Source organism: Miniopterus schreibersii (genome assembly GCF_964146895.1).
Source record: "Miniopterus schreibersii genome assembly, chromosome: 15".
NCBI classification, from domain to species: Eukaryota; Metazoa; Chordata; class Mammalia; order Chiroptera; family Miniopteridae; genus Miniopterus; species Miniopterus schreibersii.
Genome location: NC_138115.1, coordinates 27,519,875 through 27,532,479, shown reverse-complemented (window position 1 = coordinate 27,532,479; position 12,605 = coordinate 27,519,875). Strand labels below are relative to the sequence as shown.

Genomic DNA, 12,605 nt, shown 5'->3' with positions numbered 1-12,605 from the left:
CAATAAAAGCAGAACCCCAGATCCATGTGCATGTGTGGTTCCCCCCCGCCCCCAGTGATCTTGCAAGTAATAAAACCTTATTTAGTTTTCTGATGATTATTGCTGAAGGGCATCTTGCAGCCATAATAAGAACCACAAAGTCCTGTTCAACCACAAGATTGTTTATTGATAGGATGAAACTGCACACAGTAAGACTTTAGTGGTTTCCAGTTATTGGCTATTATAACCAGCTATGAATGATCATGCTTGGGTTTTTGTGTGGACATAACTTGGTATTTCTGAGATAAATCCAGGAGTTCAATTCCTGTATTGTATGGTTTAGTTCTTAAAGAAACCGACAAACTTTTTTTCAAGTGGCTATACCATTTTATATTCCCACTAGTAATGTATGAGAGATCCAGTTTCTCTCTACCCTTACCAGCATTTGATATTGTCATTATTTTAAAAAAAAATTTTTAAATTGATTTTTAGAGAGGAAGGGAGAGGGAGAGAAAGAGAGAAACATCAATCTGCTGCCCTCCTGCATGCCCCCTACTAGGAATGGAGCCCGAAACGTAGGCATGTGCCCTGACCTGGAATTGAACCTGTGTCCTCTTGGTGTATAAGATGACACTCAACCAACTGAGCCATACCTGCCAGGGCTGTTGTTATTTTTTATTTTAGCTATTTTAATAGATTTGTAGTGATATCTTATTATGGTCTTACTTTACATTTTCATAATGATTAGTAGTGTAAAAAATATTTTCATTACTTATTTGCCACCCATATTTTATCGAACTATGAGTTAAATATTTCAGTGAAATATTTCTTCATGTCCTTTTGCCCACTTTCTAATTGGACTGTTTTTTGCCTGTTGAATTTTGAAAGCTCTTTGTGTATTCTAGGTACAAGTCCTTTGTCAGGTGCTTTGCAAATATTTTCTCCCAGCCTGTCACTTATCTTTTTATCCTTATAACCATAGGCTAAAAAATGAATTTGGATCTCAACTTCATACCTCATATAAAAACTGATTCAAAATGGATCATAGATTTAATTGTAAAACAAAGTAAAGTTTTTAGGGAAGATAAAAACAGGAGAAAATCTGCAGAACCTTGGGCTTGGTGAAGAATTCTTAGAAATAACACCAAAGGCATGCCCTATTTTTTTTAAATCGATAATTGGACTTAAAATGAAAATGTATGCTTTGTGAAAGACCCTGTTAAGAAGATGATTGCATTTTACATTGATCACTTTGTAATTATTTGAGAGAGAGAGGCAAGGAGGTAATAAAATGCTTTTGAATCACAATGTAGGCTGATATAGACAGCTGAGACACTTAGTAATTGTAATTGCCTTCTTTACAGTCTTTTCCCAGTACCTTTATGCCTTTTTGACAAGCAGCTATTAGAACTGTGTAGTGTATTCCAGGTCTGGATATGCCTTAATTTTGTTCTGTTCTTGATGACTATAAGTATTTTGTTGGCCTCAAGCTGCATATTGATTTGCTCTTTACATGGACAACTGACAATAGTTAGAAAAAAGTTTTCTGTGAAGTTTTAAGCCCAGCTATCCTATAAGCACGAATTTGGCTTCTCTTGGTTTTTAGCAATAAATGCAAAGTAAAATCTGGTCAGTGTATTTTAAAGTCTGCTATTATTTTACTCTACAAAGCACCAATAAGCACAGGGTGTACCTGGAGGTGGTCCTAAAAGAAATTTATCAGTATGAGCTTCCTAATCTTTACTGGCAATGTGTGAAGAATGGGAGATGCCCATTGTGTGTTTCCGGACCTCTTGTTGTCTGTGTAAGGAAAGATTTCCACCTTAATTTAGACAATAAGTGCTCAAGAAGTCTTTTAAGCTTTACCAAGAATTAGAAACATCTTCATGTTGGGCTTCACTTGGAGATCTAGCCTTCCTATCTCTACATTATCATTAAGAATTTTAACATAGTGCCAGGGGCCAAGAATTACAGTGCTTTTGACTTACATCTTTTTTATTTCTGATTTGGCAGTTTTGCAGTGCCATCTGTCTTGGCTTTTGGGTAAAGATATGGAATTATTGACAGAGGAATATTGCTGTTACTTTCTGGAAATTGAAGAATAGCTGCCTTCACTGAACAGTGTTACTATGATCCTTGGGACCATTTAGAAAGGTATTTCATATTAAGAGCTGTTTTGCAGAAACAGCCACCACTTGTCTCTTTGATAAAAAAAACTGTTTTGACCTCTTTCCATAAAATCAGAAGAATAAAGAGTTAGCTTTATTCTCTGGTATGTTCATAATTCAGTTATTAGGAGAGGGGGAATGATAAGACTGGCATGCTTTCTATTAAAAATGAAAAGTTGTGGTCCACTGGGAAGAGTTTCTAACTTTTAGGATATACTAATATTTGGAGGTCTTTACCACCTGGAGAATGATTATAGAACACATGATTGTTTTGTTTTCGGAGTGTTTTAAGACTATGTTAGGCTTTCAAAAAGTTGTAAGTGGTGACTGATTGGACGAGGGGAATGAGGAAAAGGAAAGAGTCATGATCATGATCAAGCATGATTCACAGGACCTTTACCTTTACAGCTAGGTGGTATCATATACTGAGATGTTGAGGATTAGGAGAGGAATGTGTTACGGTAGTAAGGAGGAAAAATGAGTTTTATTTTGGACATACTGAGTTTGAAGTGTTTTCTGGACATCCATTTAGAATTTCCAATAGGCAGTTGAATATCCTGGAGTGTTTTCAATACCACCAAGGAATTCTCCAATTCTCTGTGGACACCAGCTGGGTGTTTTACAATTTAACTCAGTTCTGACATGATCTACCTGGAGGTCATATCAGACCCCACAGGTTAAAGGTTCAGTCTTACAGACTTCTGCTTCAGACACCAGTTGCAAGTCCAGGTTGTTCTTCTGTATCTTTAACTGACCAGCTATAAATCAGAGGTTTCTATAAGTCCCTCCTCAGGTTTGGTCATTTGTTAGAACAGTTCATAAAGCTCCAGAAAACAACTAATTATGTTTATTATAAAGAATACAAATGAACAGCCAGATGTAGAGATACATAGGGCAAGATCCAGAAGGGTCCCAAGTTCAGGAGCTTTGGTCCTTGTGAAACTGGGGCCTGCTAAATTTTATTCATGAATTCTTATAGCCTGGCTAGCATGGCTTAGCAGTTGAGCATCAATCTATGATTCAGGAGATTGCAATTCAATTCCCGGTCAGGGCACATGCCTGGTTTGCAGGCTCAATCCCCAGTAGGGGGCGTGCAGGAGGCAGCCTATCAATGACTCTCTCATCATTGATGTTACTGTCTCTCTCCCTCTCCCCTCATCTCTCTGAAATCAATAAAGATTTTTTTTTAAGAATTTTTTTAGATCTTTAATCTCCAGCCCCTCACTCTTTCCCTTCCCAGAGGTTGGTGGGTGGGATTGAAAGTTCTGACCCTCTAATCACTTGGTCTTTCTGGTAATGAGTACCATCCTGAGGCTATCTAGGGGCTTCAGCTTAATCATTCATTAGCATTCACTCTGTGCTCAAAAGGGGCTCCTTATGAATAACCAGAGATACTCATATTAGTCAGGAAATTCCAATGGTTTTATGAGCTCTGTGCCAGGAACTGGGACAAAGACCCAATATATTTATTACACCACAGGTATAGAGGTCTAGTGCTTAAAACTGGGGTGATCATTGTTTGGGAGTCATTGGCATATTTATCAGTGGTTCCTAACCTTTTAAGGATAACAGTCTCAACACCCTTTCCCCAGAAATACATGCATCTGCCTAAAGAATCACATAATTTCTAAGTAAAGATTCCCTGGATCCCACACATCAATCTTGAGTTAACAATTCCTGTTCTTTACTCATCTCAAAGTCAATCATAAAAACATATAGCAAAATTTTAAAGTAATTTACAGTAATTTAATGTCAAAAATGATAGCTATGTGGTTTAAAACTCATGTAAGGTATCATGTGGGATACTTGACTCAGCAAAACCATGATCTGTTGCCCAGAGTATGTCAGTGATCTTCCATAAGGTGTACTATATCTACAGAAAGGGCTTTGTATAGCAGATGGTATAGCAGGCCTGGGAGGCAGAGCTAGGTTAGCTGCAGATCCAAGATAGGACAAAGTAAGGCACTTTTGGGTCTGGGCACAGGCAGAGTGGACTAGATGGAGATCACAAGTGGCTCATAATATTGGCATGGTTGTCATAGGCCACAGTATGGGTGATGGATCAGACAGCTCCTGATGTTTTTGTAATAGGAAAGCTAATGCCCCAGTTGCTGGAAGTGGTGGGCTGACTCTGAATCAAGCACCATGGATAGCTCCGAGGCAAGCATGCTTACTGCCTCTGAGAATCTGAAGCAAATAAGGCCTTTTAAATAAATCTGGGGACAGTGAGCCTGTCTGGACAATACTACTTCTGAGGTATACCATGAAAGATGGTGCCCAGGATCTCTCAAGTCACTACATGATTGCGATCTTGAATAATAATACTCCTATGGTCCGGGACAACACTACACCCATGTCTGAATGCCCTCACTCTGTCACTCAGGATCAAGACTTAGGCATTTGAATGCATCCTGGTGGGTTTCCTGAGGTAGCTTATCATTTTGGGACGCATTTAAATGAACCCCAGCCAACCCAGAGAGTATCTCAATCTTTGTAAAACTCCTCACAACCATCGTCACTCTTATGCCCCAGAGATGGTTCTTGCTCTCTGAGACTTCCAGATTATGCTCTTTTGCACCGTACATTCTTACTTAGTTTACTTACTCCAGATAGAGTAAACCTGTCTTCTTGGCCCTCAGTCTCCAGACATTCCTGTCTACATTGCAGAGTGAACAAATATAATTTAATAGTGAGAGGGAGCTTACAGGTTACCTAGGTACATATAGCTCTTTGTAGTTTGTACCATGCTATAAAAGGGTCAACCACTGCAGTACCTGATTAGAAAGAAGCATGAATGTAAATTGCTTTCAGTTCTTGTGACCACCAAAGCAAGTTTTTTAAACACTCACTACAGAAAAAGTAAAGGCTCCTCTTGATATCTCTTTTAATCTAATTGTACCTAGTTTTTCTATTATGAAAAAAAATTCCCTTCTATGTGCGTGTAAAATTATGGAATATTTGCCTGGAAGAAACCTGCAGATAGTCTCTATTTCATTTTTGTCATTTTTTTTTTAACTGGGGAAAACAGAAACAGAGAGGTTGACTTGCCTGCTGTCCTATTAAGATGTCAGAGTCAGATTTCCAAACACCTAAATTAAAAAAAAAAAAAAAAATGTGCACAGACTTATATTTTAGAATTTTATTTTCAAACTTTATGAGCACTGATTTATTTATTTATTTTAAAATGTGTTCTAACATGTGAAGCCTGGTTTTCACTCTCAATTATTTATTGAGAGATCAGAATTGCCTCTTATCCAAAATGATGAAGTTTAAAATGGGTTTCTTTCCTACATGACTCCATAGGGGAAAGTTTTTTGGGATATGTGCCTGTTTTCCCATGCATTGCAAAACACCTGGCATCCTTAGTCCTTGCCCACTAGATATCAGTAGCACCTGTTGTCACTTTAACAACCAAAACCACTGCTATGTTAGGAGGTCGTGCTGTCCATCTGTACGGCTGTTGAGATGCTAAGCGCATGGGACTTTCTGAGTGGTGTGTGTATTTTAGTGTACACCCCCCTTTCTGTCCTGCATTTCTCCCTTTCCCCAGTTTGTGACAGTGTATATAGTATAAGGACATGGAAATAAAATGTTGCTCTTAAATATTTTTTCCCATAGCATGTATAGCCCTCTGATTATCTTTCTGCCCATGCTGAAAGGTAAGCTCTGCAAATGTGGGCTTTTCTTTTTTCCCCTGAGTAGCAAGGTCTTTGTTAATTACTTAGAACAGTGCCCACATAGCTATTTAAATATTTGTTGACTGACTGAATTAAAGTGCATACTATTTCAGTATAATACTAGCTTGCATTTCTCAAACACACCATGTTGCTTCAGAATTCTCTTCTGCATGTGTTGTGCTCTCTACCTGGAGTCCTTATCTTTTTTTTTCCCCTCCCTTTTTCACCTGGCAAATTAATACTAGTGTTTCAGATTACTCATTCTCACTGTTTAGACATCACCTCCCATTCCACCTCTAATTTCAGTACTTCAGTTAGTTTATCGTGGAGTTTCTATATTGTATCTACTTTTATGGTTACACTTATCTTGTGTTACACGTTATATTTGTAACTTGCTTTCATAGCTGCTGCTTTCTGTGCTGTGAGGGCCTTAAGGGTAAGGGACTCTATCTTATCTCTCTATTACCAGGACCTAGCTTAGCACCTGGTAAAATAAAGATAATTCACATGTTGAATTTCAGCCTGAAATAGGGGGGTTTTTTTTGTTTGTTTGTTTGTTTGTTTTTAAAGTCAGCTTTATTTTATTTTTTAAAATATATCTTTATTAAAAACATATATATATATATATGTATATATATACATATATATATATATATCTTTATTGATTTCAGAGAGAGGAAAGAAGAGGGAGAGAGAGATAGTAACATCAGCGATGAGAGAGTCATTGATCGGCTACCTAACCCGCAACCCGGGCATGTGCCCTGACCGGGAACCGAACCCTGATCACCTGGATCCTAGGTCGATGCTCAGCCGCTGAGCCACGCCCAGCTGGGCCGGAAATAGGTTTTAAACGGAATCTTTATAGTAGTTAATAGTAGTCCAAGCATCCTCCTTTTTGGTTGTTTTTCTTTCATCTCTCCCCAACCAAGATTTTCCCTGACAGTGATGAATGATGAACAAAATGAACAATTTTCTCTTGAAGTTCCTAGTAGTTTGTGGAATAATTGACATACTAAATTTTGATTGGCAACCAACCACTAGTTTAAACTTTCATTTCTTAGGGATCACAGTTCCCCCTTGAGAATTGTAATATTTTAATTTCTAAACAGCATATAAATTAAATGAGAAAATAGGATAATGCTTTGCAAACTGTAACATACTAAACAAGTGTCTAGTATTATAAAAATATTTATCTGTCTTTTTTTTTTCACCTGAGGATTTTTTTTAATTGATTTGAGAGAAAGAAGGGGGGGAGAAAGAAAGAGAGAGAGAGAGGGAGGGAAAGAAGGAAGGGAGGGAGGGAGGGAAAGAAAGAGAAAGAGAAAGAGAAAGAGAAAGAGAAAGAGAAAGAGAAAGAGAAAGAGAAAGAGAAAGAGAAAGAAATATTGGTGTGAGAGGGAAACATCGATTGGTTGCCTCCTGTACTCGACCTGACCGGGAATTGAACCCGCAACCTTTTGGTGTATAGGACAACATTCTTAACCAACCAAGCCACCCGGCCAGGGAAATTCCCTCTGAATTATACATGAACATTGTTCCAGAAATTCTCCCCTTCCCCATTGCGTCATCAGTTTTCTTCTCTATTGGAAAAATATTTCCATCAAAGAGTAAGCATGCTCTAATTTATTCCAAAAAAAAAAGCTCTCCACTTCTCTTTCTAGCTACTCTTCTATTTCCTCACCCTCCTTTATAATGAAACCCCTTGAAAGTGCTATCTGTATTTACTTTTACTTTTCTAATACCTCTTTTCCCCAGTCTCTCTTAAACCCTCTCAAAGCAGGCTTTGGCCCCACCACTTTGCCCATACTTCTATTGTCAAGATCACTCATGACCTCCCTGTTTCTAAATCCAGTGGTCAGGACTTAGTTATCATGTTATGCTGGACATCAGTACTATTTGGCTTATTATGTGATTACTCCTTCCTTGAAACAGTCTCTCATTTGGCTTCTTAGATTTCTTTCTACCACACCAGCTGCTTGTTGAAATGCTCCAGAGTTCAGTCTTCAGGTGTTGCGTTATCCATGGTCACTCCCTTATTGAACTCATCCCATTTATATGCTGGAAACTCCCTGATTTTGTATCTCCAGCCCACAGCTCTCTCCTAAACTTTAGACTTATATATACAACTACCAACTTGACATTCTTTTCACTTCCATGCCTAATAAAATTCTCAGTCTTAACATATCCCAAACTGAACATTTGTCTTCTCACTCCGACCTGCACCACCCACAATCTTCTTCTTCTTAATTGGCAACTCAGTCTGTGTAGGTGCTCAGGCAAAAACCTTAGGTGTTGTTCTTGGTTTCTCTCTTCTTTTACATCCCACCTCTAGTCTGACAGCGTATCCAATTTGACTGTCATTTCAACTTCAACATTTTTCTGGAATCTGAGTGATCTTACTACCTCCAAAACTCCTGCCCTAGTCCAGGCTACTATCATCTCTCTGAAATAACAGTGTTTCTGGTTATTGAAATAGCCTCCTGCCTAGTCTCCCTGCTTTTTGTCCTCGGACTCCCTCCACACATTTGTTCCTAAAACTACAGCTGGAGAGATCCTTTTAAAACAAGTTCAGATCATGTCTCTATTTTCCCAAAACTAATTGCTTTCCAACTCATGCCATAAAAATAAAAATTCTTACAATGACCAACAAGGCTCTATATCAGTGCTGTGCAGTGGAAAAACAATGCAAGCCGCATGTGTAATTTTAAATTTTCTAGTAGCCATGTTGTAAAAATAAAAAATTTTCTAGTAGCCATGTTGTAAAAATAAAAAGAAAAATAGAAGAAATTAATTTTAATATATTTTATTTAAACCAATATATCAAAATAGTACTTCAGCATGTAATTGATGTAAGTAATTATTGGTGGAATTATTTTGCTTTTTTATAGCAAGTCTTCAAAATCTCGTGTGTATTTTACACAATTTGGATATTGAATTTTGATTATAAATACTTGTTTGGTATTTAGGTTTCATAAAATTTATACTTGAAAAAGTAGATCTGCATACCCAAGTAGTTCTAAACACTCTTAAAAGTTTTCTAATAACTGCATGCAGTCTTGGTTTCTGTGTGTTTGTTTGTTGTTTTTTAGAACAGTAAACACCTTTTTACATGAACTAAGATAGGAGGGAAGATGATTTATTTTCCTTTTTGTGCCTTGATTTGCCTCAGCTAGAGCTCCAGCTCCTCGCACTCCAGCACACAGCCATCTGCTTGGCCACATTGGCCTGGTCTTAATCAATGCACGCAAGAAGCTTGCCCGCTGGAACTGCTCCTCGAGAAGACTGCTGATTTTGGCATTCTTCTTTTCATCATATTTCGTCTGAATTTTCTTCCATCATTTTTTGTTTAAAATCTCTTCCTCCTCGGGAGTCAGCTTGTCCTCTTTGGGGCCCAGAGTTAGTACACAGTGGGACTTGTCCCACTGTCCTTACAGTGTGCTGTCAGTGAGCATGATGCAGTTTTTTACTCGGGGCTTGGTGTGGACCAGTTTGTTGTTGGATGCCTTGTAGACATCATCAATATCCTTGTTCTGCCCGTACAACCTCCGAGCCCCAGGAGAGGTTGCCCACATCCAGCCTCAAAGCACGGTGGTTCTTGTTGCCTCCCTGCATGCAGGCTGTATGTATGTGGCGTGGGCCAATTTTAGCGTTGGCAGCAGGGCGTCCCAGCTCATATTTTTGCTTCTTGTGGTAGAATTTTCTCTTGCCCCCAGTTTTGCAGCGGTTGTGCCAGTTGTCCCGAGAGATGCCCATGGCTTGGTGCCGCCTGGAAAGAGCCAGTGTTTTTAAATTTTAATTAATTTAAGTTAAAAATTTTAAGTTCAGTTCCTAGGCACATTTCAAATGCTCAGTAGTCATGTGAGGTTAGTGGTTATTAGATTGGACGGCACGGCTCTTTACCACCTGGCCCCCCTTCTCTGACCTGTCTCCTACTGCTTTCTCCTTGCTCATCCTGCTCCAGCTGTAATGAATGGCCTCCTGTTGTTGGAGCACACAGACACTTCCTATTTCAAAGCCATTGCATTTGCTGTTCTCTTTGCCTAGGAAGCTTTCCTTCCAGGTAGCTGCATGACTTACTCCTCTACCTTCTTCAGCTCTTTGTTCAGATGTTACCTTCTTTTTTAAATTATAAGAGAAAGTTTATTTAGAAAGTTACAGAGGCAGTTAAAAGTGAGCCATAGGAGAAATGGGCTAAGGAAGGAGTTACAAAGGCAAAAAAGGGGCCCTTGGAGACAGAGGGAGGAAGAAAGAGAGAGAGGGAGAGGTACTGATCCAAGTGTTACCTTCTTAGAGAAGCTTTTCTGCACCAACCTATTTAATATCTGTACCAATTGCCTTCTCTCTCAAATTCTTACATTTCCAGGCTGCTTTTTGATAAAAGAGAAAATAGGGCTGGGAGGGTAGAGGTGACCTCATCTACAAGGAAAGCAGTGAATTAATAGAAATTGTCCCGTACAAACAAATGTAGGCAAAAGCACCAAGTAAAATAAAAGGGAATAAGTGACTATTGCCTTAGCTTGCTAATACCTAGGTAGCTCAGAGGATTATTTTTTTGTGTACATGACTGACCTTATAGAGTGTAAGCTCCTTAAATGCAAGTTTCTGCCATAGCATTCTCTTCTACCTTCTTTGGCACTTTGCATAGAACTTAAACCAAAAGCCAGTTTGAACTCTGCAATTATGGGTCACCTGTTGGTTAGCCTTTTGTGTTTTACATTCTGTGGTCATCTCTCTACCCTCCCTCCTTTTTCAGTGCCAGCTTCTGGTATACTTGCTGATAGTGTATGGGTGTTGGCTTCACATGCCCTACAGCAGTGATTATGACACTGATTCTTTCTTTCTTTGCCCATTCTTATGCATTCTTACTTATTTCCCAAAACCAACTCCTCTAAGAAGTCTTCACTGACTCTCTTGGTTTCTTAACTCCCTCCTCAGTGCTGTCTTTATGTTTGTATACATCTGTTTTGTATTCAAGTAGGGAATATAAATATAAACACAACCACAATAGAATATGCATTATTGAGGGCAGAGACTGTGCCTTATTAAATATTTTTTTAATCTTTAATGACTTCCTCAGTGCCTTACATATATTAGGTACTCAGTGCTTATTAAATTGAATGAACCAGGCACAGAATGGTAAAGAAAATTTCTATTAATGGATGAAATTTATGTTGTTTAAGATATAGATCTTAAACTCAACTGCCGTTTTAAAACCACATTGAGAGGCAACAGATGGAGAAGTTGTGGGAGAGTGTGTGGAGAGGAACAGTAAAATCAAAGATCAATTGTTTAAAATATGTTTTTCATTGATTTTAGAGAGAGGGAGGGAGGAGAGAGAGAGAAACATCGATGTGAGGGAGAAACATAGATGTGAAGGAGAAACATTGATCGGCTGCCTCTTGCACGCCCCCTACTGGGGATTGAGCCCACCACCTGGGCAGTGTCCTGACTGGGAATCGAACCGGTGACCTTTCGGTGCATGGAACAATGCTTAACTAAGTGAGCCACTCTGGCCAGGGCAAAGATCAGTTTTAAATAGGAGAGAGGCTAAGAGTCTGAGGTGCTCAGAAGAACTTACCATGTTAGAAAGCCAAGAAAGCACATCTGCTCAAATGGAATGACAAAACTCATCTATTTTTGTTACAAGAATGCTATCTTCATTTTAATCCTGGATTTTGCTCTTGATATATTATTTCTTGGTATATTTGTACAGGTGTTTGCATCTCTACTTAACATTTGATAATCTGTTATCTGGGTAAAGATCATCCCTCATTTGTTAACCAAGGGATTAGTCCTTTTAACTCTGTGATTCTGTTATTTTGAGGAAACCAGACCCTGTTAGCAGGTACTTTCATGGTACCCTGGGGAGCACAAGAATTTTCATTGCTCTTGCTTTTGCTGCCACTGTTCTTTGTTGTTGTTTTTTTAATTTATTGAGGTGACATTGGTTAATAGGGTCGTATAGGTTTCAAGTGTACATTTGTATGATACATGACTTGTACATTGCATTGTGTGCCCACCATCCAAAGTCAAATCATCTTCCATCACCATATATTTGGCCCTCTTTACTACCCCCTCACCACCTTCCCTCTGGTGACAATCATAGTCTTACTTGTCTGTGTCTATGATTTTCAGTTTTATATCCTACATATGAGTGAAATCACATGGTTCTTAGTTTTTTCTAACTGACTTATTTTGCTCAGCATATAATATTCTCAAGGTCCATCCATGTTGTCACAAATAGCAGCATTTCATCTTTTCTTATGGCTGAGTAGTATTCCATAGTATATGTTTACCATATCTTCTTTATCCAGTCCTCTACCAAAGGTTACTTTGATTGTCTCCCTGTCTTGGCCACCGTGAATAATGCTTCAATGAACATAGCGGTGCATAAATCTTTGCCAATATATATTTTCGAGTTTTTGGGATAGATACCCAGAAGAAGGATTGCTGGGTCAATATGGTAACTGTTTTAGTTTTTGAGGAACTGCCATACTGTTTTCCATAGTGGTTGTATCAGTTTATGTTCCCAGCAGCAGTGAATGTGGGCTCCTTTTTCTTCACAACCTCTCCAACATTTGTTACCTGTCTTGTTGATAATAGCCACTCTAACAGGGTGAGGTGGTATCTCGTTGTAGTTTTGATTTGCATTTCCCTAATATCTAGTGAAGTTGAACATCTTTTCATATATCTGATGGCCATTTGCATGTCTTCTTGGCAAAGGTGTCTGTTTAGGTCCACTTTTAATTAGATTATTTGTTTGTTTGGTGTTGAGTTTTAT

The 12,605-nt window shown here is 38.6% G+C and overlaps 1 protein-coding gene and 1 pseudogene across 3 annotated transcripts in view; one reads left to right on the top strand and one right to left on the bottom strand.

Moving 5' to 3' along the window:
* The window catches only part of ARMC8 (armadillo repeat containing 8), an 85,611-nt gene that overhangs the window by 4,466 nt on the left and 68,540 nt on the right, over positions 1-12,605 (top strand). The gene's annotated exons all lie outside the window — the stretch shown is intronic.
* Positions 8,961-9,577, bottom strand: LOC308567880 (small ribosomal subunit protein eS8 pseudogene; annotated as a pseudogene). Its single transcript has one exon. The product of its transcript is annotated as a small ribosomal subunit protein eS8 pseudogene (transcript).